The 25,219-nt window shown below is 42.3% G+C and overlaps 2 protein-coding genes across 7 annotated transcripts in view; one reads left to right on the plus strand and one right to left on the minus strand.

The window, feature by feature from the left end:
• The window catches only part of AKAP13 (A-kinase anchoring protein 13), a 309,763-nt gene extending 293,229 nt beyond the window's left edge, over nucleotides 1–16,534 (minus strand). The window contains exon 1 of the mRNA XM_033100202.1: nucleotides 16,505–16,534. The gene's annotated coding sequence lies outside the window, so the exon portion shown is untranslated. The remainder of the gene's footprint in view (nucleotides 1–16,504) is intronic.
• A 2,456-nt stretch (nucleotides 16,535–18,990) lies between these two features.
• Nucleotides 18,991–25,219, plus strand: part of SV2B (synaptic vesicle glycoprotein 2B) — a 102,212-nt gene continuing 95,983 nt past the window's right edge. Inside the window, exons 1-2 of one of the 6 annotated variants that reach the window (XM_033100088.1) lie at nucleotides 18,991–19,021; nucleotides 20,269–20,369. The gene's annotated coding sequence lies outside the window, so the exon portion shown is untranslated. Of the gene's footprint in view, nucleotides 19,022–20,268; nucleotides 20,370–21,771; nucleotides 21,948–22,394; nucleotides 22,677–23,145; nucleotides 23,382–24,105; nucleotides 24,162–24,391; nucleotides 24,636–25,219 lie in introns of those variants that run through there. The other 5 variants (XM_033100090.1, XM_033100085.1, XM_033100084.1 and 2 more) reach the window with 5 other exon arrangements.

Raw genomic sequence — 25,219 nt, forward strand, 5'->3', positions numbered from 1 at the left:
GAATAGAATGGCAGGGTTTTTATAGGGGCGATTCATGGAACTGCTTATGCTGCTGTTGAATCCAGACTGTGGAATCCACTTGTCTCTTTATTTCTTTGGACAAAGAACTGTTGCTTCTTTTTAAGTCCATCCATAGAAGCTGAGCTATAGCCCAAGGTCAAGAGAACTTTTTCAGGAAGACAGTGTGGCTTCAGTGAGTGTTGGGCTCTGAGTCAAGCTCACTGGACAAGCTGAATATGGACTTTATTTTTTACCAGGGAATAGAATTTCTTTTGGAAACTGGCAGCATCCTCACTGCTTCTTTACCATCAGATAGGCTTTCCTGTTGTCTGCCTACCATTTTCATTTTCTGATAGCTCAGGCTAAATTAGACCATGTGACATGGAGAGGACAGTAGAACAACTTTGGAAAGTAAAAATCAGTGTGACTGGGTGGCTACATATGGAACTAGGAACAACAGGAGGGGTCATTTGGAGTCTGGTTTGCTTGAGGTCCTTCTAGGTCTCCTGGAAAAAACTGGGAAGAGGATATTTGGACCGATGGCAAGACCCAGTGGTAGGCAGACTTCTAAGATAGCTCCCCATTTCCCCTGATACTTACTCCTTTGTGTGTTCTCTTCCTCTTGTGTTTCGGCTACACCTGGGGACCTGCTTCTCCGGAGCAAAATACGACAAAAGTACGGGGATCTCACTTCCATGTTTAGGTTACAAAAGATTGATTTTTACTTTCTCTCTTGCTGCCCCTTTCTTATTCTCTCTTTTGCATTCTCGGTTTGTATGCTTTGATAAAGTCGGAAGCTGTGTTGGAGAGGCACACATGGCTAGAAACCGAGGTGGAGGCTTCTGGACAACATCCTGCAAAGAAGTGAGACCCCCAGTCCAATGCCTGTGAGGAACTGCCAACAACCACTGGGTAAGTTGAGTCTGTTCCTAGAAGTGTCTCCTGCCCCAGTTGAACCTTGAGTTGAACCCCTGATGTCACCTGATTTGTTTTGTGAGAGGCTCTGAAGCTAAGCAGTGCCTGGACTCCTGACCTCTTGAAACTATGAACTGATAATTGCGTATTATTTTAATCTGCTAAAGTTTGGGGTACATTTTTCATGCAGCAATAGATAACTAATGTGCATGGCCATTTTGCATTGTATTTTCTTTCCCCAGGGGCTTGAAATGTCACTACTGTCAAGTTCCAAGTTGTCATTTACATGTGAGTGGGTCTGTTTCAAGGCTTCTAATTCTGTTCTCTTGACCGATTTTTTTTTTTTTTTTTGCGGTGTGGGATGGGTCTTGGTTCCTCTTCTGTTTTCTTCACATAACATTACTTCATAGGAATTTTTTTTTAAATTAAAGTTTATTGGGGTGACAATTGTTAGTAAAGTGACATAGATTTCAGGTGTACAATTCTGTATTACATTGTCTATAGATTACATTGTGTGTTCACCACCCAGAGTCGGTTCTCCTTCCATCACCATATATTTGATCCCCTTTTTACCCTCTTCTACCACCCCCCAAGCCCCATAGGAATTTTTTGAGAAAACTTTAAAGGCTGCCAGAGTGTGTGGGCCATGGGGAACACAGGTGTAAGAAGTGAGGTTTTGAGAAACTTAGATTCCCAGTGAACATACTAAGCACAGACTCAAGAGACAGAGACCCCTCCAAAACACTCCGGATCGTCCTTCTCACTAAGTATGATGAGGAAGCTACATAGCTGGGATTGTAAGTATGATTGTACACGCTGGAGAACAAGGAACGGGGAACTTTGGCCTGTCCTGGTCTTCTATTCCTCTCCCTGAAAGTTTATCTGAGTTACTGAACTTGTCACGATCGCACAGATTACTAAAAAAATCAACCCACATAATAGAAGAGGTAACATACCTATTTATCAGAGTAGGAAATGGGTTTAAAGAAATAAGTGTCATAAAGACAAAGAAAGGCTATGTAAATAGTCCAGATTCACGGAGATTAAAGATGCAAGACAGCTAAATGCAACCTGAGACTAGACTGGATTGTGTACTTTGGGGATGGGGGAGAAGGTGCCATAAAGGACATTACTGGGTCAACCGAAAAAAATCAGAGTAAGAAAGATTAAATAAAAATGTATCACTTCTAAACTTACCAAAGTTGATAACCATACTGAGGTAAGAGAATGTTCCTAAGGAAACGTCCATTGAGGTATTTAGGGGTAAAGAGCATGATAAGCATGACTTATCTTTAGATGATTCAGAAAGATGTGTGTGTGTGTGTGTGTGTGTGTGTGTGTGTGTCAGAGTGTGTGTGTAAATGTGTGGGTATGGAGAGAGAACAAACAGTAAAGCAAATGGAGTAAAACATTAAAAGTGGATGAATCTAGGTAAATGTACGAGTATTTTTAATACTATTTTTATTGTGCAAATTTTCTTTAAATTTGAAACTATTTCCAAATGTTCAAAAAACAAAAACAAACAAATACCAGAGAGACAAAATAGATTATCTACAGGGGAGAGTAAGTCAGTGGGAAGCACAGTTCTCCTCAGCAAGAAGCCAGAGGCAATAGAACTGTATTTTCAAATAGCTAAAGTAGTGCAACTTTCAGTCTAGTAGATTTATCCTAGCTAAACTATCATTCAGGAGTGAGGGTGAAATAAAAATATTTGAAAAACTAAACACATTTAGATAATGATTAAACTGACTACTTAACAGTTTCTTGCTGAACGAACTACGAAAGGATGCACTCCAAGAAGAAGGAAATATAGTACGAAAGGAAGAAGTGGGATGCAAGGTGCAAAGCTGAGAGCTGAATGGTAAATATTAATTTGCCAGATTAAGGAGAATAGCTGATTGAAGGGAATAGGTTTTAGTTTTCAGATATTCTAGGCAGAGCGAAAAACAACTTGGACAAAAACCAGTAGGGGATAAAAAGCATTTGCAAATCGAAAGGAATCTCTTGCGTTAATATATAGATTGCAGGGGAGAGGAGGAAAGATGAGACAGGAGAGGAAAGCAGAGGTCAGATCACAAAAGGCTTTACAAGGAAGATTAGGGTATGGGCTTTGTGTGGTCAGTGAAGAGCCGCTAAATCTTTTTAAGCAGATGGTGCATAATGTAATCATATTTGCATTTTAGACAGATTACCCTGAGGATGAACTTGACATAGGTAAAACCAGAGGGGTTTCTTTCAGGAGGTTGTTGAGCTAGACTCAGGTGGGGACGGAGGAGGTTGGAGAGACATGGCCATAGCAGAAAAGATGGCTTAGAGCAGGCACTCTAAAGTGGGCATTCTGTCGCATTCAGGTGGTGCTGTCATTATAGGACAGCCCTGCAAAATGCAAATTGTCATCTTGTTTGATTTTAGCTAGATGGTGAACTCACTGGGGGCAGGGAAAATTTTGTATTCATCCCCTGTCTGTAGTATGTTGCTATTATCAGCCTGCACATTAAGGTGAAAATGCTTTAACTGGGTCCACTGAGCATATTGCAATACCCCAGGCTGTCTTTTCCTGATTCGGTTCTGCCATCTGCTGTGAGAAGTGTGTCATGGCATCCCACAGCAAGATAACCAATGAAGAAACTTTGTGGTAGAAACAGTGGACAATACCCTGACAATTTATAACTTAAGAGAAGAAACAAACGTTCCATCGCTACTCCTTTCCATTTTCAGTTAATCTGCCATATTTTCCAAAGACAAAATATCTCTATGTTTTTTTTTATGCAGACTACCTTAAACAATTGTATTGTCCTTTGAGTTTTTGCAACAACCCTATGATCACCATTATTATTATTACTAACAGTTTTCACAAGAGGAAACAGAAGCCCAGAAACTTAAATGAAATGCCAACTTTAAATAGTAGATGAGTGGTCGAGTCAGAACTAAAGCCCCCTTTCCTCCCAGTTCCACACTTTTCTCGATTAAACATCTCAAACAAAATGAGAGAGTTTGACAAGGCCTAAAATAAACCGCTCATCTGTAACATGGACTGGGCAAGTCTAGCCCGCAGGTGGAGAGGGCTGGTGATTCTTCAAGCTTTAGCACGTGTGTGGTTTGTTGGTGTGAGGCTTGGGGAGGGGGAGCAGAGAGCAGTAGGAAAAATTCTCGCACATGATATGTTTCTCAAGGACAAGTCAAGGTCATGTCCCTGGTTGGGAAAATTTTTGTAAGTCTGTGAAAATGGAGAGAACTTGAACTAAGACAGTACCTGAAACTTTGGGGGATGTCGTCAAACAAAATAGATACTGCAGTTTGGGCTAACATGCATGGTGAAGACAAACTAACACACCATCCTTTTCTCATTTAAACTTAAGTTATTCTTACATAAATCTATGCGTATATAAAGACACACATACTCTTGGTGTTAAAAAATCCAAACATTCATGTAAAACTAAAATTCTCCCTCACTTTCCCCAAAGACAACCACAGTCAGTGCTTTGCTTCCAGGTCTTTTTCCACGTGTTTACACAAACATGTGTGTTCCTGCAGGAGCCTAGAGTACTGTTTCGTGTTTCATCCCCCTAGATGAATGACCTTTGCTGTACTGTACGGCCCTGCCTTTCCAGCTGAGGGGCCCACACTCCCCTGACTTATAGGATATGCACTTTGGTTTGCATGAGGCCCCATCTCGTTTAGCCAAACGACCTATCCAAAAGGAAGATTTATAAGCCTTAACCTCCCCCTCCCTGTCTTCGTACTAATCTCCAGAAGGAAACCACTGTGTTTCAATTTTCAGTTCTCTAAAAAGTTAATGAGCATTAATTTGCTTCTCCAAATAATACACTGGTAGCAACCACTACACCATCCGTCCTGTAGAGAATGATCTATTGGTTTTTTCTCTGGTAGGATTTAGCTCGCGTCTGCCACCGCCCGTCTTTCCTTACCCACTGGTTCCGATCCTGTACCTCACTCTACCTACCCACCTATGCTGTGTGGCTTTGCAAATCCTCCCACCTCCACACTTCCCCCTTTGACTTTGGGCTCAGCCATGTGACGTCCCCTGGGTAATGAGATGATGCAAGTAGGGGTTAGAAAACTGTGCAGTAGGGTCTGCCCTCTTGCACCTTATGCCATCACCTGGCTAGCATGCGGGTCTCAGAAGGATAAGCGACACAGGGCAAAGCCATCCCTGTGGACTTGTAGACCCTCCAAGAGAAGCAAAGCCAGCTAGCCTTACCTTTTCCGATCTTTCGATTTCCTCAAATAATAAAAATAAATGCCTGCACAATAGATTTTGACGGGAAGAGCAAACGAGATGACACACACAAAGTACCTCATGTGTCTCCAAAAAAAAAGCCTCTTGGAAATTAAATATATAACAGGAGAAGCAAACAAACAAACAAAAATCAAAAAAAAAAAAGTACCTCATGTGTCTGAATCACAGAGGGCACCTAACAAAAGCTATGGGCCTTCGTTATCGTTCTTACTATCCAGCAGCCTGAGATACACGTGCGTTTTAATATTTAACTTAAGGCATTCCATTATCCCATAGCACTTATAGTGAGAATGTATTTTTTCCTCCTCCCACTATCTTTTCTCCTGTGATAATAAGGCCTCTTCTCCCACCAGGGGCACTCGGTGACTCTGGCATACTATTAGGTTGGTGCAAAAGTAATTGAGGTTTTTGCCAATTGTTTTTAACCTTTTAAACCGCAATTACTTTTGCACCAACCTAATACCATTCCCAGCAGAGAAACCTGGAAAACCACGGTGTCCAGGGTTTTGGGCTGTTGTTGCCGGTCCCGTCACACAGTGTCGCTGTTGAAACAGGCAATCTCGCCGGTCCATCCCCCTGGCCTAATGCCCAGTGTTCTTAGGGAACGGGATGGGCAGTGATCTGAGAGCAGCCGCTGTATCCCATTTCAGTCTCCTGGAAGATTACCTTTATGTAAGTACTTCTTGTGAGGGAAACAGAGCTTTGAGCATACCACAGGTATACTTGCGACTCAAATAAATGATTTCAGAGTCCACAGAAATTCAACGTGTAATGTCATCCAAGTCACTTTCCAACTAGCAGTGAACTGCAAGACAAAGGGGTCATTTGGAGTTGATTCAGGGAGAAGGTCGAGCTTCAGATCAGCCATACTGGAGCTTGCTGCTCGAACTTGCACAAACCATCGATTGACAGACATGCTGTCTCGTCGGCAGAGTGGTCAGATGGCACACAGACCCCTATCTGTCGTCAAATTCTTTTGAAGGGTGACAATCCTCGTGGTCTGCAGAGAATGTCAAATGTAATATGTGTCTCCAAATGCTATTAGTATAGTTAAACCCTCTTGTGTAAGAAGTAGCCGCACTTCTAAGACGCTGTTGTTGGAGTTTTTAATTGGCTCAGCCATTTGGAGAACAAACTGGCATCAGGAAGATGAAGATGCAGACGTCCTAGCAATTCCATCAGTACCATCACTAAGGATTTATTTCCCAGTCAGCAAGCCCAGACAACTCAACAGTACAACTGCATATATAAATGACTCCCAGTGGCTTCATTTTTCGGTAAGATGACATCTGAGGAGCAGGAAAAAAAAATTGACCAAATTCTTATGAGAAGAAAAATCGATGCTTTTTGAATGCTGCTGCCAGTAGCTGCAAGTGCACATTGGAAGCAAGTTTCTAAATGATGGAGATTGTCATGCCGTCTGCCTTACAGACCTTTTCAGAGCAAGCCTATGCGAGTCAGAATTTGAACAGGTCAATATATCTGCAGAAAGAAGAATCAATGAAGTATTGTCTCAAGTCGGTCTTACAGGTGGATGGGAAAATGCATGAGAGTCATAAACTCTACAGTAACAATTTAGCTGGTTTTATTTTATTTTTTAACTAACAGAAGTGCCAATTCAGGAAGAATAGAAACATTGTAGAATTTATCTGTTACAGGGTAAGTGGAGGTTTACAGCTAATAATTTGCTCTGTAGATTGACTATTCAAGTAACATGATAAGAACATGAGTGATCACTATAGTGGCATGTATAGAAAATTTTCTTTTATATGGTCACTTATTTGAGGACCTTAGTTCTTCAGAATATGCTGGAAATATAAAATATAGATAAAATGAAATAGGCCTCTGAGCAAAAAACATGCCACAGACTTCATGGGCTAAAGCTCACTCACTTTACTATAAACAATGGTTTTCTCACTATTACTCAGAGCTTATTTAATTTCGCGTTTTTGTCTAATAAGCCTGGGGGCTGTTTCGTCCTTTAAACAGCACTGTAAGAAGGAATAAATTAGAAGCATACCTGTGTGCATGCGTGTGTGTATGTGTGTGTGTGTGTGTGTGTGTTTTCACCTACAACAGTGGTTCTTTGCTGGGGGTGATTTTGCCTCTCTCTCCACTAAGGGACATATGGCAACATCTGGAGACTTTTTTATTGTAATAACTGGGGAAGATGGTCAAGTTGTTATTGGCATCTAGAAGATGAGGCCCGGGAAGCTGACACATATCCTAAAATGTACAGGACAGGTTCCCCTCCCATCCAAAAAAATAATTATCTGGCCCAAAATGTCGATCGTGCCCGGCTACAAAGAAGCATAAGGATATCTGCAAGTTGTGTGTGGCAGCTTACAACCTAACAGTGAGGTAAGAGACAGGAAAAGGTTAAAAACAGACACATGAGGTTCAAAAAATTAAATTTACAAAAGCATGTGAGTGTGGCGCAGTTTACCAAGGAGGCAAAGAACTCTATGCAAGTCAATAACCCCTGAAGCTATCTCTGTATCAGAGGCTCACTGGTAATGGCTGTTCAAATAATGTTAATATATTCAGTTTAATAAAATAGATGGGAGATCTTTATTACCTGCAGCTAAAAGGGAATGCAAATGGCAGAGGCTGACATCAGGGATAAACAGATATTTCTGAACTCTGCCTGGAGCGAGGGGACTGCCACCCAGTGTATTGCAGGCAGAATTTATGTGGGAAGTGCATGCATTTAGGCATCCCAGCTCTGTCACTGTATGACCTTGGACAAATTTTAAATCCTCTGTGTCTCTACAGGGATTATAGTATCTATCACTGTGAGTGCTATGAAGATTAAGTAAAAATATCTGTAAAGTGCCGGATGCAGAGAAGGCATTTAATACATGACAGTTCTTATTACTGTTTGTGAGACAGGGAGAACAGTATCTGCCTTTTCAAGTTGTAGGGAAGGCCAAACAAAGAGTGTAATGGGAACTGCTTTTTAAAGGCTACGTTCGTGCAATGTTCAGTTTTGTTTCCTTTCTTTTACTGGCTTCCCTCATATTTTTCCAAAGCAGAGAACTGGCCTACCATTTTAGACCACGGGGACTCGTCAGGGAACGGGTTCTGACTCTCAGTGGCATTTTCCTGAGTGTCTTGATCTAGAAGCAGGGCTGTGAGCGGGTGAAGAGTCTGCCAAGCCCAAGCCCTCCCCGAGGTCAATGGTTCTGTGGAGGCTCTGAGGACGGGTTAGCGTCTGCGACAAATGCACAGGAAACACATGCTGGGATCTTTAGGTCGTTTCTCTTTCCCAATCCTGTAACTGCCACGTGCACAGGGAAGTGGTGAGTCTGAATATTAAATCTGGGCAACTGACAGCGCCTTCGATGAACAATTTTCAATCTGATTCTCAGTGGTATGGAACTCAACTGGTGAGCCCTCGTTGCTTGATGGATGATGTTTTTGCAAAGGCTTTCTGTTTTAATCTTTCAAATTTTTCAGCTTGCTTGCAACCCAGGGGCTCCAGGCACAGGCTGTTCTACTCTCTTCTAGGAAAATAGACCTCTTGCAAGGAAATGAATTTGTTTCCGAAGGCTCATTTTGATCTCTCTCTCTCTCTCTCTCTCCACCCCCTCCCTTGCTCTCTTTCTCCCTTTCTGGAATCTCTAAGCCCATCTAAGAAAGCTGCAATAAGGTAGCCCCTGCCCCTTGCAAACCTGGAAATAAGGAGAAGAATGATGCGTATAGAAAACAAAATAGAAAATTTCATGCCAGACAGGATTATCTATCTGTGGACTAAACCATAAGACCGTTTGCCTGTAAATATTTAAGCAAATAGTTGGGGGACATTCCAGGCTCTAATCAAATGGAAAAACACAGGCTCTACAGTCAAAGAATCCATTTTAAATATTGGCTCTCCCATCTGCTACTTGAATAATCTTGGGCAAGTTTCTTAATTTCTCTAAATCTTAGTTTCCTTCTTTTGCGATTAGGGGTGGAAATGTAGATAGCAGAGAATTAATTGTAACAATTAAATGAGGTATTGTATCCAAAGCACATTGTGCATCACAGGTTTTAAGTAAAAGGTTATTATCAACATCACCATCTTCATCATCAAAATCATTGGGGCACAATTTCAAGGTGGGACCATTAGAGGTGACCACAATTTTGAAAAAGAATTGTCAACATTTCTAGGAGCGCTCGCTACATGCCGAGCACTGAACTAAATGCTGTTCTGTCTATTAACTCAACCCCACTGGGAGGTAGGTAATGTTCTTATGTCTATTTTGTACATTAGGGAACATGTATTCATATTGTAAACATGAACAGTGAACAGATTTTCAGACAAAAGCAAGACGTGAATCTCTATAATTTAGGACAAATTAAATCCGTTACTTTATTGATTTTCCTCAAATGAAAAAAAAAGATGAATATCTGAAAGTTGGATTTCAATAAATTGTGCATGGTCAGTTCAAAATTTTTTCCACAGCAACATAGAACTATTGACATTTTGTGTCATTTTCTTGCTAAGGCACAAAACCTCTTATAAGCCAGTCCAGCTTTTTTCCTCAAAACAATTGCAAAAACAAACAAAAAGCTTTCCCTATGAAGTTGATTAATTTGATCACAGAAACGCAAAGAACAGAGCAATTATTCAGAGGAACATGCTTCAAATAAAAAGAGGCACAATGTACTGTTGCTGAAGCGCTGATAAAACCATCCTGGGAGTTAACGACAATTATGTCCAGAAAGACACAGCAAGAGCGACTGATGGAACGAGAGTATTACTGTGACAGTGTTCGAGGCCAAACACTATCAATAGGGTCCCACGTGGAAGAGCAATTGCCACTGCTGAGCATTCTGGGAGATATCTGACGTTACATTTGGATACAGCCATTGAGGGGTTGTATTAGTTTCCTGGGGCTGCCGCAAAAAATGACCACCAAGTGTTCTGGAGGCCAGAAGTCCAAAATCAGTGTCAGTGGGCTGAAGTGAAGGTGTTGGCAGGGCCATACTCCCTCTGGAGGCTCTGGGGGAGATCCAGACCTTGTCTCTTCCAGCTTCTGGTGGCTGGTCTGTGGCATGAAACCATTGATGCTTCTGTATCATTTGCAAGCATCGCTTGCTTCCCTTGGCTTGTGACTGTATCACTGCAATCTCTTTATCCATCCTCACATCACCTTCTCCTCTGTGCCTGTCAAAGCTTCCTCAGCCTCCCTCTTATAAGAAAACGTGATGGCATTCAGGGCCACCCTAACTATCCAGGGTAATCTCCCCGTCTCAAGATTCTGCATTTATTCACATCTGCAAAAACTTTACCAGGTAAGGTAACACTTACAGGTTCCAGGAACTAGGACCTGATTTTTTTTGGGGGGGGGCTGGGGGGAGGCAGGCGTTGCATCCTTCAGCCCACTATAGGGGCATAGTGGGAATAATTGGGGTATGTATACAAAGAAGTGCACAATGACTTTTATTCTATTTGTCACTGAAATTGCGCGTTGCGAGAGGGAAGATTTTTAAAATTTAATCAATAATACTTTGTGGGCCATGATGTAGACTTAAATAGAGTTATTGGGAAAAATACTGATGGACCAGCGCTAATTTACAGGGAGAAAGAGTTTTGTCACATGAATCAAAGAAGTGGCCCTTGAGTGTCAAACCACAAAATGCTTTCTCACAAAAAATAATTGGCACTTAACTGCAAGCCTGCTAATCTTCATTTAACATGGAAGGAAATACTGAAAATTGTGAATAAGAACAAATTGTGGCCTCTATGAGCACATCTTTCATGCTGATGGGAGAGACACATAGGGCAACACTGCTTTTCCCATGAGTACACTGTTTGGGTGAGAACGGTACACGTTTGTCTCTGAAATAGGGATGAAATTAAAATAATTTTTTCCATAATGCTGTTTATGCCTCAATTCATAAATGTCAGTATCTAGAATAGTGTAAACTAAGGCTCTAGGTTCTCACAGTAGAAGCGAAATATCTTTATGACGAATACTCAGGGCAAGACAGCAGGATTTCTTCAGTAGGCTGAACTGTGGTGCAAAGAGTTTGACTGCCGGGAGTTTGCTTATCAATAGTTAATGACTTCCCTCACTTGTTACAGAAATGAAGAAGAACAAAATATAGCGCTGGATATGAAAACAAAATCCACATCTGCATCCAAGCACCGCAACAGAACATGAAACCATACTTTCGAGAGCCACAGTTAATGAAGGCGTGAAAAAGATCTGTATTCAAGATCGTCTCTGAAACAGAAACATTTACCTTTAGGCTTCAGATGTGATTGCTGGTCCATGTAGGTTCCAACAGGGCAGTGAAAGTGCTATTCAATGAGAACCCAGTTCAGGTAGTTGGGGGCTAAGGATACACCTGTGAAATCATCACCACCAGCAAGGCCAGAAACGTACCCATCACCTCCCAAAGGAGAAACCACTTCGTTTTCTAGTTGATTTCTCACATTTGTATCAAAGAGACAGCGAACAATGACTGCCAACCTGAACTTTGAGTTGGGATCTTCTAATTTAGTAAAAAGGTAGAAGAGAAAAGTAAACTAGGAGAGGAAGAAAGATATGATATAGAACCTGACCTATGGCTCAAACAATAGGACACTGAGCCAGATGTAGTGACATTGGTGAAAGATTGCAAAGGATGTCATTTCCGTAGCTGATAAAATGTTTCTATTAATGTTAATTATAAATATTTAATTTATGCCTTTAAAATGTATTATTTGTAATATAAAATAGCTAGTATTACTTTAAAAATACAGAAGATGCCAAAAAAAATACGCATTTTAAGAAAGGAAAAAAACGTATTAAAATTGTAATGCTCAATATATACTGGTAACAAAACATGAATACAAGTGATGTTTGACTTCTGCAATGACAAGAGGTGCTCAAAGTGGTTCCCATCAGCATAACTTTAATACAGTTTTTTCCTTTCTTAAAATGTGTCTACATGTTTTTGGCACCCTCTGTATTTTTATAATTTATTTTGTCTACCAATTCTATCCTCTATCAATTATTCTTGTGATTGATGACATGTTATTCCTCTTAATTTTAGTAATATTTTATTTTTAATAAACACATTTTATTCCAAATTGGATCTGCTTTACCTAAACCAGTGGTCCACACTTGTGCTGGGCAAGCATTAATTAAGCTCTCCGCACATGGAAAAAATTTGAGAAACTCTTCTCCATCAAATCCTACTTCAAGCTAGGCACCGGGGAAGAGAGATGAAGAGAACGTGCTCTTCCTGGTGTCAAGGATTTGAAATCTAAGTGGCAGATGAGCATATGCATTAATTACCAGAATCACGAGGCGGTATATAATTTGTAATTACATCAAGAAGCTTGTATTTGCCTATGATCACGCAACAAGTTAAGTGCAGAACTAAAGCCAGGAGGGGGTTCTTTGACTGTATCACTGTCTCAGGAGTCTTTTTAGAATTTAATGTTTAGTGTGGAAAATTTTAAATGCATACGAAAAAGAATAACATGGTACGCCACCATTTCCTCATTACACAAATTAAAAATCATGAAGTCCACGGCCATTCTTATTTCATCTGTATTGCCAACTAGTTCTTCCCATCTTACTCCCTGGGTTATTCTGAAGCACAGCCCAGGCATATTATTTCATTCATAATTATCATCAGTCTGTATCTTTAAAAGATATGTGCTTAAAAAACCCTTGCAATACCATTAGATGACATAAAAAGTTACTGCTTTACTGCTTTCTAATCTTCAGTATTTGATTAGTGTTTCAAATTTCCTTTATTGTCTTATAAATGTGTGAGTGTCTGTGTGTGTGTGAGTGGTTGTATACTTGGTTTGTTGCAATCAGGATGCAAATAGGACCCATAAATCCTATTTCATTGATTTATCTCTTAAGTGTCTTTTTCATCTATAGGTTCCCTTTCCCTCTTCTTTCTGCTGCCTAACCATAAAGAAAACCACTTATGTGGTCAAATTGACCCATTTTTGCCTTCCTGTTTCTGGAATCTGTGTCATGTTTAAGAAAGATTTCCCCACTCCCAGGTTAGATACATTCACCCATGGTTTCTTCTGTATGGTTTACAATTTTGTATTTAAACCTCTGATCCATTTGGAATCTATTCTAGAGTACGGAGTGAAAAATGAATCTAATTTTGTGTTTTTCCAAAATGACTACCCAAATTTCCCAGCACCATTTATAAAACATCCATTCCCACAATGCTTCTTAAATTTCCTCATCGTGTTCCTCAAGGGAGAACTTTAGTGTGAGGGAGGTGGACAAATATTATTCAAACATTATAACAAATAAGGCAATCATATGTACTGATGTAGAAAAATGTCCCTCATATATTTTTAATATTATATATATTATAATATATGTCCCTTACATATGTCCCTCTTATATTATATGTATTATATATATTAATATATGTCCCTCATATATTATTAAAGAAAATAATGTAAGAGAGTATGCATTATAATCAACTTTTGCTTAACAATTATTTGTATATATGTAAATATACACGTATACATATGTACATATATATACATATAAAGGAAAATATTCTTCACACTGTCAATAATAGTCAACAGTGGTTACTTCTAGTGGTGAGATAGAGGAAATAGTTTTAATTTTTTTCTTTGTATAATTTAATGTTTATTTGTTTTATAATGAGGACATACTACATTTGTTTAAGAAAATTCAAAATGTTAATACAAAAAAAAAATAGGTCATTAGCATATCCTGAACTTCATTCAACAAATGTTTATTGAATTCCACTGTGTGCTCTGTATCTATATGTTTCCCCACCCCATATTTTCAAATCATCCACCTTCTCTGTTTCTCAGTTTTCTCCTCTCTGAAAATAGAAAGCTTCAGAATGTACTCAGGAGACCATTTGGAGACCTGGGTTTTTGTCCCCACTTCTGCAGGCTAGCTTGGGAACTTGGGTTGGTGCATGGCTTCTCTGACCCTCTGTGTCAGCACCTTCGATCAGATCCTGTCTGCATTGTGTTGTCCATCTCTGGAATTCTGTACTTTGGTAATATTCACATGCACTCCGCATGTGTCATCTGACCACTCCCATTCTAGCCAAGCTGGCCAATTCCAGTAAGTTCCTGCCCTTTCAGCCTGATCGGGAAACAGTACACATTGAGCATTTACTCTGTCTGGTTATGTCCATTCTGCAGACTAGGACAGTGATTTATTTAATGTATATTTAATAACTATCATAGTTGGCAAATGGCAGGGCAATTTTTTGGAGGGCGCTTAAGAAGGTATTACATAAGCCCTTTAAATAATTCTTTTGTTGGATATTGAGGTTATTCTATTTCCTTCAATAATTTTTTTTGAGTAATAAGTTTTAACATAGCCTTTTTTACGAGTACAGTGCAATTGCATTATAAATGTATTCAGATTAAACAAATTCAACTATATGTATGTGATTCTAGGACTTATATTTCATACAACATGAACTTCAAATACAAGCTGACTTTCTCATCTGGTGCTTAGCTGACGAAACAGGTATCTGTTCCAAATGCCACAGAAATAACTGCTTAGATTGATCAATGTATGTCTGAGTACTATATTTATGATTTAGTAAAGGCTGCCATTGGAAGCAAATATGGATATAAAATACATTTCTGTTTTAATATGTGTTCATTGCAGAAAATTTGAAAAATAAATATGGCAGCAAAGCTAAAACTCACCTCTAATCCCTCTACATAGAAATAACAATTGTAATGATTGTTAAGGGTACATAGCTCTCCAATATCTATGGTATGCACATATTTATGTGGCATGATATACATCTTAGATATTATTCTGGGTACTTTCACCCACTTCATTCCCTTGTACTCTATCCTGGGGCCATCCTCACCCCACTTTATTTCATGACTTCTTCAGGGTTCAACGTTGCCTGGTGAAATTTATGTTAGAATTAAAAGGCTTGCATGTAAGTTCTGGAATGTGAATATTTTGAAAGCTCATGTCGCAATGAATTCAGTGCATAAAATTTAATAGAGAGGAAGAGTAGCCAGGAAATGAGGAATCCCCAGCCTGCGGAAAAGCTCAGGAAGGACACAGAGCACTTGCCAAGAGAGAGATGGGCGGGGCCGAGAGTGACTGAAGTGGCCCAGAGGGGACTCAGCACTAAGCTGCTGCCCAGCCTCTGCCAGAGCAAGTGCCATCTGTTGCTGACAATGGGAGCCTTGAGGGAGCCGTGTCAGGCCTCTCTGGCCACTGCGTCCAACGTGAGTAAGCATCTGTCTTACCAGAGCCAGGGAACTAAGTCGGTGTTCCCTCCCGGCCATTGCACTAGCAACGCCCACGGAGATCAGCTAGTGGGTTTCTGGCACACAGATCCACTGCCATGAGCGTTGTCCATCTGTTCCCTAAGACACTGCTCGTCTCCATCTGAATTACCTTGCGTGGCCTGACTGCTTCATTGGTCAACAACACTTGTGAGCCCAGCTGGAGCTTGGGCTCTGCACGCCCGGAGGGGCAGTGAGTGGTGAGGTCATACGGAAAGACCCAGCCTGGCTGCTTTGGTGCAACTGTGTGCAAACAGCTCTCTGGAGCACCCACCCCACCTCTTAGACATCTAAAATCAGGATCATGTGGTATGGCCTATTTCCACTTTGTAAGCTAATCATGCACTTTCCTGTGGTTGAATATTCCCCCAGAATGATTTTAATGGTTTCAGAATACATGCAGGTACCATGATTTACTCTAAAAATCCTCCCTTGTTGGACATTAAGGTGATGCTTTAGTGTTTTGCTGCTACAAATAATGTAACAATGACTTTCCTTGTGAAATCTTTGTGAACATCTCTGAATTGAAAACAGATTCTTAAAAAATGGCGAGCCATCACAGGATAAGTACTGTGAATATTATTGTCTTGGTTGTGGCCTAACTTGCCGGAATTATTAGCGGCCCATAAAGCAGCCGAGGCCCCAGCTGCATTGCAGATGGGCAAAGCCTGCAGAGGCTCAGTATGGAGTTAACACACTGGATGGAGGAAGAAAGGCAGACACAGAAATATAAGATTGCCATGGAAACATGCTTCCTGGCTAAACACACATCTTGGTATCTAGCCCATGTCTCAGAGTCTATGATGACCTGTGTTTATGAAATGAGCTCCCATTTTGTCTTCAGCAATTTTAGAGGAGACTCTGCAGTCCCCAGTAGCCTTTGACATTTCCCTGTGATTCAGAAAGTCCAGGCTGAGTTGACCTTACGCATGAACAGAAAAGCCATTAAATATTAATGCTTTGTTACTGACTCGGCTACACACACTTAAAGAGCATCAGTCCCTTCCAAATCAATAAGCTTTGCATTATGCATAAGAGAGGCACAAAGTCACACTTACCATTTCCTTTGGGTTGCACGCTGGGAGGACTAGGAGCACACACCGGAAGAAGGTGCCAATCCTGGAGGGTTGCAATCCCCTTTCTCAATGTTTTTACTGCAGAACAAATTCAATCAGTGTCAGAGAACCGGAGTGTGTTACTCATCCAATAACTCAAGACTTGGAAGCCTTATATTTGAACAAGACCAAACCATACGGTCAGTTTGATTTTCCCCTTCTTTGATGGTAGAGAAGGGGGAATGGTAGAATTTTAACATATTTTATCTCTCTTTACCTATGAGGAACACGGACTCATTAGAGTAAATTTGGAGACTACAGAGGTATTGAAACTAAAAAAAAAAAAAAAATTCCCATCTAAATAGATTTTTGCTTTCAGAATAGTTTTAGGTTCCCAGCAAAACTGAGTCCAGAAAGTTCACAGAGTTCCCATGTATCCCCTAACCCCACACATCCATAGCCTCGCCCATGATCAATACCCCTCACCAAAGTGGTACATTTCTTACTGTCAACGAACCTATATTGGCACATCACCCAAAGTCCATAGTTTCCCTTAGGGTTCACTCTTGGTGCTGTACATTCTATGGGTTAGGACAAGTGTATAATGACATGTGTCCACCATACATTTATCATACAGAGTAGTTTCATTGACCTTAAAAATCCTCTGTGCTCCGCCTATTCATCCCTGTATTTTTAATCTATTTGTGTTTTTATATTTAAAGTGGGTTCCTTGTGAACAACATAGAGCTGAGTCTTGTTTTTTGATCCACTCTGTCATTGGTGCATTTACACCATTGACATTTAAAGTGATAAATTACGTAGTTGGATTAACATCTACCATCTTTGTATCTACTTTCTATTCATTGTCTATGTTCTTTGTTCCCATTTTTGTCTTCCACTCTTTTTCTGGTAGGTGTGGTTTTAATTGAGCATTTTATATGATTCCATTTTTCTCTCCTTTCTTAGTATTATACTTTTTTTTTAACTTTTATTAGTGGTTTAGATAGCGTTTGCAATGTATATTTACAGCTAATACAAGTCCACTTTCAAATAACACTATACTGCCTCACGGGTAGTGCAAAAACCTCATAACAAGAGAACATTCCTAATTTCTTCCTCTTGTATCTTGTGTCAGTGTTGTCCTTCACCTTATGCAGAAGTATATATATATATGTATATACACATATGCTTATATCTGCTATTACTCATGTGTTATACATATACACATGCATTACGTATAATAAATAAGCTTCATAATCAAATACACTTGCTGTTATTTTTAACAAATGGTTATCTGTAATATCAGTTAATAAGAAACATAAAAGTTTTTGTTTTACCTCCACGTATTCCTTCTCTAACGTTCTTCCTTTCTTTATGCAGGTCAGAGGGTCTGACCTCCATCAATTTCCTTCTGCTCCTGGAGAGGACGTGACTGCGGGTTGCCCCGCGAGCTGGACCTGGACTATCCGTGGCTCCTCACCCAATTGCATTGCATGCGCTGCCCACCGTTCCACTAGTGGGAGCTACTTTCAAGGACGCAGACTTCAGAGCGTGGGGTTGTGGAATACGCGACTGAACTCCGTGAAGGCCTCCATATAAACTTTTAAGATTCTGGTGCGCGGTATGGAGAGTTACTTGTCTTGTGGCGCCTAAGACAAAAGCCTTGTTCGTAAAAGTCCCTTTTGCTTGTTAAACCGCCACCTACCAATCTGCAGTGGCCTGGCCTGCCTCTGTCTTAGGTCTCTCCCTGCCCTCCGTGTCCCGGGGCCACTTTCAGATTCCACCTGAGAAGCTCCCGGGGTTTGAAACCAACACCTTCTCTCTGAAGAACTTTGTATATTTCTTGCAAGGCAAAGTCGGCTGGTTAGTTCCTCTGTTGTTGTTTGTCTGCGAAAGTATTTGTTCTTCACTTTTGAGGGATAATTTCTTGGAATGCATAATTCTAGGTTGGTTATTTTTTTCCCCTCTTAACTCTTCAAATGTTTTCCACTCTTCTTGCTTGCATGGTTTCTGAGAAGTTGGCTGGAACTTTTAAACTTTGCTTCTGTATGGGTGAGGTATTTTTGTTTCCTCCCCCCACTCTGGCTTCTTTCAAGACGTTTTCTTTAGTTTTGGTTCTCTGCCGTTTTGAATATGATATGCCTATAAACAAATCCAAAACGCCATGGAGCCAAAAAGAGAGACCTTTTTTTTTTTTTTCCAGGTAACAGTTTTCACACTTGGCAGCCCCAGAAACGGAAAGCATGCTTTACTGGGGCGAAAAGGCGGCAGGCTTTTGCACAAAAAGTTCCCGCCTAGGTTCCTAATTAGGTCCATCTTATGTAAATGAGGTAGCTCTGATTAGTCTGAATTGTGCAGTCTCTGATCGCTCAGTATTACGCATCCTGATTGGTTGTTATGGAACAGTCCTGATTGGATGGGGCAGGTTTCAGTCTCTTCATCAGAACGGGAATTGAGAGGCAAATGTAGCCAGCGTGGGAAGCAGCGGAGAGTTGTCAGAGATTCTTCCCCATATGCAGAGTAAGCGAAAACACCCCCCCCCCCCCCCCCCCGCAGTCTGCAGGTGGCCCACCGCCAGGCTCTCATTATTTCTACAATTTGGGCCCTCAGTTGACCATGGTGAGTCCAACTCAGCAGTTAAATTCTTTCTCGGGGTTCACATCAAATGCATCTTTCTTTTCATGGTTCACGTACCTAAATATAGTTTTTTCCCCCTTTATTAATCCTGCCTATTCTCTGAACTTCCTGGCTATGTGGTTTGGTGACATCAATTTTGGAAAATTCTCAGTCATTTTTGCTTTGAGTATTTCTTCTGTTCCTTTTTCTCTTCTCTTGGTAGTCCCATTACTTGGATGTTAATACCTTTTGTAGTTGTCCCTCAGTTCTTGGATATTCTGTTCCAGTTTTTTCAGTCTTATTTCCTCTTTGCTTTTCAGTTTTGGAAGTTTCTATTGACATGTCCTCAAGCTCAGATTTTTTTTCCTCAGCCATTTCCAGTCTACTAATTGGCCCATCAAAGGCATTCTTCATTCATATTACAGTGTTTTTGATTTGTAGCATTTCTTTTTGATTCTTAGAATTTCCATCTCTCTGCTTACATTATTCATCTGTGCTTGCATGTTATCTACCTTTTCCATTAGAGCCCTTTGCATATTATTCACAGTTGTTTTAAATTCACTATCTGACAATTCCAGCATCCCTGCGGTATGTGAGTATGGTTCTGTCTCTTCAAATTGTGTTTTTCGTCTTTCAATATGCCTTCTAATTCTTTTGTTGAAAGCTGGACATGGTATACTGGGTAAAAGAAACTTCAGTGAAGAGACCTTTAGTGATGTGGTGGTAAGATTTGGAGGGAGGGGAAGCATTCTGTTGTCCCTTGGTTCTGTCCCAGTCTTTTGAGGAGCCTTGGCCGTGAGCTTTACAAGTGCCTGTCAGTCTCTGCTCCCTTCAGTGGGACAGCATGACTACAGTTGGGAGCTACAGTTGGGTTTTTCCCTTCCCTGAAGTTGGTTAGGCTCTGACAAAACCCCTATAAATTATTTTGCTTTGGTAAAATATTTGCTCTTGAGGGCAGGCTTTGTTAGAAAGAGCAGCATGCTGTGGCCTATTTCAAAATGGCCACATTTCCCCCTGTATTTACTGAAAGCATGAGGGTATTTTTCTTCTCTTCTTCCCTGTGAGAACCTGGTTGAGCTCCTGAAGGTAAAACTCACAAAAGTGTGGTGGCTCCCTGATGACTGGGTCCCTCTGGAATTTTTGTCTCGCAGACTTGTTCACACTGAGCCTCCTGCAGTTTGTCTTCCGCAGTTCAAGTTTTCCTGTGCTGATACTGGTTCCTGTGAAGGTTTCCACTCGGGATTCTGCTCTGGTAAGTGCGGATTCTCTGTATCTGTCTGTTTGTCTCTCCGGTTTTGGGAACAGTGATTTGTCCTGTGACCTCACTTTTCATAAGGATCAAAGAAGAGTTGTCGATCTTTCAGGGTTTTTTTTTCTGAGCTTGAGTTCTCAAATACTGCAGGTGAGACTGTAAATTTCGGTAGTATCTACTAAAACAAAACATGCACTTACCCTATGACCTAGCAATTCTATTCCTAGTTACGTATTCAAAAAAAAAAAAGGTGCATATGTCTATCATACATTCACAGTGGCTTTATTCATAACAGTTAAAAATTGGATGCAACTGGAATGTCTGCCTCCGAGAAAGAGATGAATGAATTGTGTTATATTCAGCCAATGGAGTACTGTGCAGCAATAAATAATTACCCACTGATATGTGTAGTAATGTGAATGAATCTCATACCGTGTTTCGGTCTGTCTAGGTCTTATTTTTGGGGAAACATGGTAGATATTATTTTGAGTAAAAGAAGCTATGCACAAATGAATATATACTTGCATGTTCATGCCAGTACTCGTGTGAGAACAGGCAATACTAACTGATGCTGAAAGATGTGAGCGTAATGATTACATCTAGGGGATGAGTGGTCATTGCCTGGGAAGGAACATAAAAAAAACAACCCTCTGGATGCCAGAATGGATTTATATCTTGATCTAGATGGGGGATTGAGCAGACACTATATGCTGTGTGCCCTGTGCACATGTGGCAAACAAAAGAGACATGCTTTTCGACAACTGACATTCTAGTAAGGAGGATAGACATTAGGCAACTAACTTTAGTGACATGTGTTGGGGGTGGTGGCAGAAAAAGGAGTGGTGGCTCTAGGCGCGTGGAGCAGGGAGAACTCAGTGCAGGGATGAGGGGAGAATTCCTGGAGGATGAGATGGCTCAACTGAGAACCCTTCGGCATTCGGCAGGGATAAAAAGACTGAGAGGAAGAGAACATTCCAGGTATGGGAACAGTCTATGCAAAGGCCTGGAGGTGAGAGAAGGAGACATGTGCAAAGATTTAAAAGTTTGGTATGGCTGGAGTACATGGGGACAGAGGGGGATGGAGAGGGGAGGCGGTGGGGTTCAGCAGGGGCCTGCCCTTTGGTGACCCAATGAGACTGGTGAAAAGAGTTTTGGCTTCTCTGAGGGCTTTGGGAAGGCAGTGTATGGGTTTAGGGGGCAAAGAGTCAAGATCACATGTACATTTTAAGAAACGCGCGTAGGAGGCTGAGCCGTTGAAGCCCTTGCCATCGTCCAGGTGACAGATGATAGGGCCAGAAGCAGGGAAGAGACAGGGGAGCTGCCAGCCATGCGCTGACGGTGCTGACGGTACAGATCGTGAGGTGATGGAGGCTTGTGCTGGGCGGGGAGGACGGACGACGCTGTCAGGCCTGGGCTCCATCTCAGCACTATTGGAAAAGGAATGCAGGTCCAGACCCTAGAGGAGGCCATTATGTTGTTTGATTTCACCTCCGAATTTTCAGCGCCATTTCATTGCTTCTCACTGCCTCCTGCTGCACTGCCTTGCTCCTGAGAAGAGCCTTTCAGGTGACTTTTCAGGTGAATGTACTGCCCTCTTTTGTGGGTGGAAATGAGGTGGGAAAGAGGGAGACCTGTGGAGGGCTTTGTTTAATGCATCAAGCCTACCTCGGGTCCTCCTTCCCCCCACTTGCCAAGTAGGTTATTTTCAGTTCCCTTATGGGGTAACAAGGGCAGCGATTTAATTACATCCATGAGCTAAAGTACTTTGGGGGTGGGACTCTCGGAGGCTTCCCCTTCCAGGTATTTGAGTCCTATCCTCTTCCGTGTCCTAGTTTGGATGGTGAATGGGGATCCCCTCGCCCCAGGCTGGGTAGAGAGCGCCAATCCAATCAACTGGGTACGAATTCGAAACTGAAGAAGAAGAAGTTTAACATTTATTGGTCTGCAAATCCACATAGCTGGGGGTCCCACTGGGTCCCCTTCCCACCGAAGGATCCCAAACACTGCCTGGAATCAGAAGGGCATTTAGAAATGAAGAGCTGCCCACAGCAAATGTCTTTAATGCCCAGGCCGAGAAGAGAGCGGGTTAGCGACTGATCCCACTGATTAGGGGACCCAGGAGCCTCCCACCCTCGGTGCTCCGTGCGGCGGGGGCGCGCAGCGCGCTGCGCCAGGGCCGGCGGCGGCAGCGTGGGCTCGGCGATGCAGGTGTGACACCCGCGGGCTCCTGCCTCCGCCAGGATCGCCTGGGGCGGACGCTGCTCGCTCCTCACCCGGGGGGCGGCCGCCCACGGATTTCCCACCCAGGTAGGGGACTGCGCTCGGGGCGCGGACTGGGGGCGCCCAGGCTCTCCTGCTGGTGCTGGAACGTACAGCTGGTACCTCTGAACGTTGGCAGTCAGTGCCACAAAAGGCAAGGGGAAGTCTTGGAAAGCGGGCGCAGAAAAGCAAGGAGTTGCCCGCCGCCCAGGGCTGCGCGCTTCTGCGAAGGTGGCGTCCCCAAGGGCTGTTTTTAAAACCCCGTTGGAACTGTGAGCTCCATACATAGTTTTGCAACTTACTCTGCGGACATCGGTAGCTCCGTTTCCCTCAGCGTCCTCGCCACCGCTTTTACTTTCAATTCTATTCCTATGGGGTTAGATTTTGTTGTTGTTGTTGTTGTTGTTGTTGTTGTTGTTGGTTTGTTCTTAATAAACAGATGGGAAACACGCTTACACCTGGTGACTCCGGGTTGGGGTTTGTGAGTGTGCATTTCTGTATGTGGAGGGCGCCCTCCACGGGCGTGGGAGCGGTTTCTTAGGGACACAGGATTTGTTTATAGATGGATTTTAGCGCAAGGAAAGGAACATGATTTGCTCTGCAGGGATGGGTGAGCAAATGCATTTAGCCAGGGAGGAGCGAGGCACTGCTGTTTCTTCCGCAGCCCGGTGTTAGATATCTCTGCTGTCCGGGTTCAGCCCGGCTGCTGAAACACGATCCTTCCACCAGAAATCACAGATGCGCCGTTTCAAGGTAACTTAATGTCGCTGTCTTGGGCTCTGATAAGAGTGGCCCGGTGGGTGGGGTGGGGCACTGGGGGATGCGTGCTGCTTTTGTAAAAGCCTGTTCAGGAGATAAATGTGGGTGGATTTGAGGTTCAGGGAGTGGCAGGTGAGGGATGAGGTGTGTGTGTGTGTGTGTGTGTGTGTGAGAATTGGGCATTGTCACCAGCGTGAGTGGGCCTCTGGTCTGCACTGGTCTTTTGTATGTTTCTGCTTCCTGCCCTTTCCAGACTTGTCCTGTTTGCTCCAGCCCAGGCAGCAGATACAGTACAGGCTCATTCTGCATCTTTCTTGAGTCAGCAAATCCACCCTGGGCACCTAGTATGTGTCAGAGGCCGGATTAATCCTTGGGGTTGCAGAGATGACAAAAACACAGACCAGGCTCCCCGGCAGCTCACACCTGGTGTGGGAGAAACACCTGTAATAATGAAGTGTGATAAGTTCAGTAATGCAGGTGTGAAAAAACCGTGGTGGGAACAGAGATGGAGGAGGAGTGAATTGTGGCAGGGATTATTTTTAAAATGAAGCCCTCATACCTGAGGCGTGGCACTGATTTCAGTAGGGACTGGGTCCCTCTCTTGGTCCCTTGGTCTGCGAGTGACCCATATCCTTCTCCCACCCCATCAACATCACCACCATTGGGTGGGGAGAGCTTTACAGGTCACACAAGGGCTGGCGCTGGTAGTACGTGACCAGACCCCAGCAGACACAGGCACAGGCTGACACCAGAAGAGGAATGCGTCCAATGCAGGTCAGGCTATTTTTTTTTTTAATGGATTGTTCTCCTAAGTTCCAGTCCAGGAAGGTTTTGAAGCAATACTTCCCCAAAGCAGGGATTCTGGAAGATTCTGAGGGATTCTCAGAGCAGTTGAACTTCTGCTTTCTTCCCCCTTCGGTCCCTGACCTGTCGTTTCCTTGTCCCAGCCCAGTTCAAAAGGAAAGCTCTGACGTTGATTGTCTCTCAATGGGAGGAATAAAGGAAAGCTGAAACTGTTACTTCCAGTCTTTTCTGGGAGACGAACATCCAGGTTCATGGGTGTTTCTTCCTGGACAAAAGCTGTGGTGGGTGATGAAAAATGATAAAACGAGGAGCTTTGGTGTTCTGCGTATTTGCCAGAGATGTATATGACATGCATTTTTTATCACCTACACCATCACTAAGGTACTTGAAAAGCAGACTGGCGCATGGTAAGGAACGTGGGCTTTCATGTTCAAACGGACCGAGGTGAGTGTCTTGGGCAAGTTACTTAGCCTTTCCTTCAGCTTCGGTTTCCTGATCTGTCACAAGGAGAGATAACAACAGAGTTATAATATTGACATAGTAGGTGCTTAACAATGTCTCTTCACTGTGAAATGCTTGTCGTATATACATTACGTGGCACAAGTTGGTGCTCAAGAAATAAATGGCAGGTCATTCATTGAGTACCTACTACGCGTTCGGTATTGCTCTATGGGTGAGTCATATGGAAACGTACTAAATAAAACCCCTCAAAGGGCTTAACATGTGCCTCTGTGTGTGTGTGTGTGTGTGTGTGTGTGTGTTAATGGACAAATAAATAACTAGATAGTGTATCAGCCAGTGATGCCTTACAATGAAGAACAATAAATTATACGGTAAAAGGAATGGGGATTGCTGCCAGAGGGCAGGGAAAGGATTATTTTTTTATGCAGCTTGGTCAGAGACAGCTTTGCTGATAAGTGACATTTGGCCAGATCCCTGGGAAAGTGAGGGAGCGAGCCAGGCCTATGTCTGAGGGAGAGCATTCTGGGCAGAGTAACAGCACCTATAAAAACCCAAAAGCAGGACAG

Source organism: Rhinolophus ferrumequinum, chromosome 28 (assembly GCF_004115265.2).
Source record: "Rhinolophus ferrumequinum isolate MPI-CBG mRhiFer1 chromosome 28, mRhiFer1_v1.p, whole genome shotgun sequence".
NCBI lineage: Eukaryota > Metazoa > Chordata > Mammalia > Chiroptera > Rhinolophidae > Rhinolophus > Rhinolophus ferrumequinum.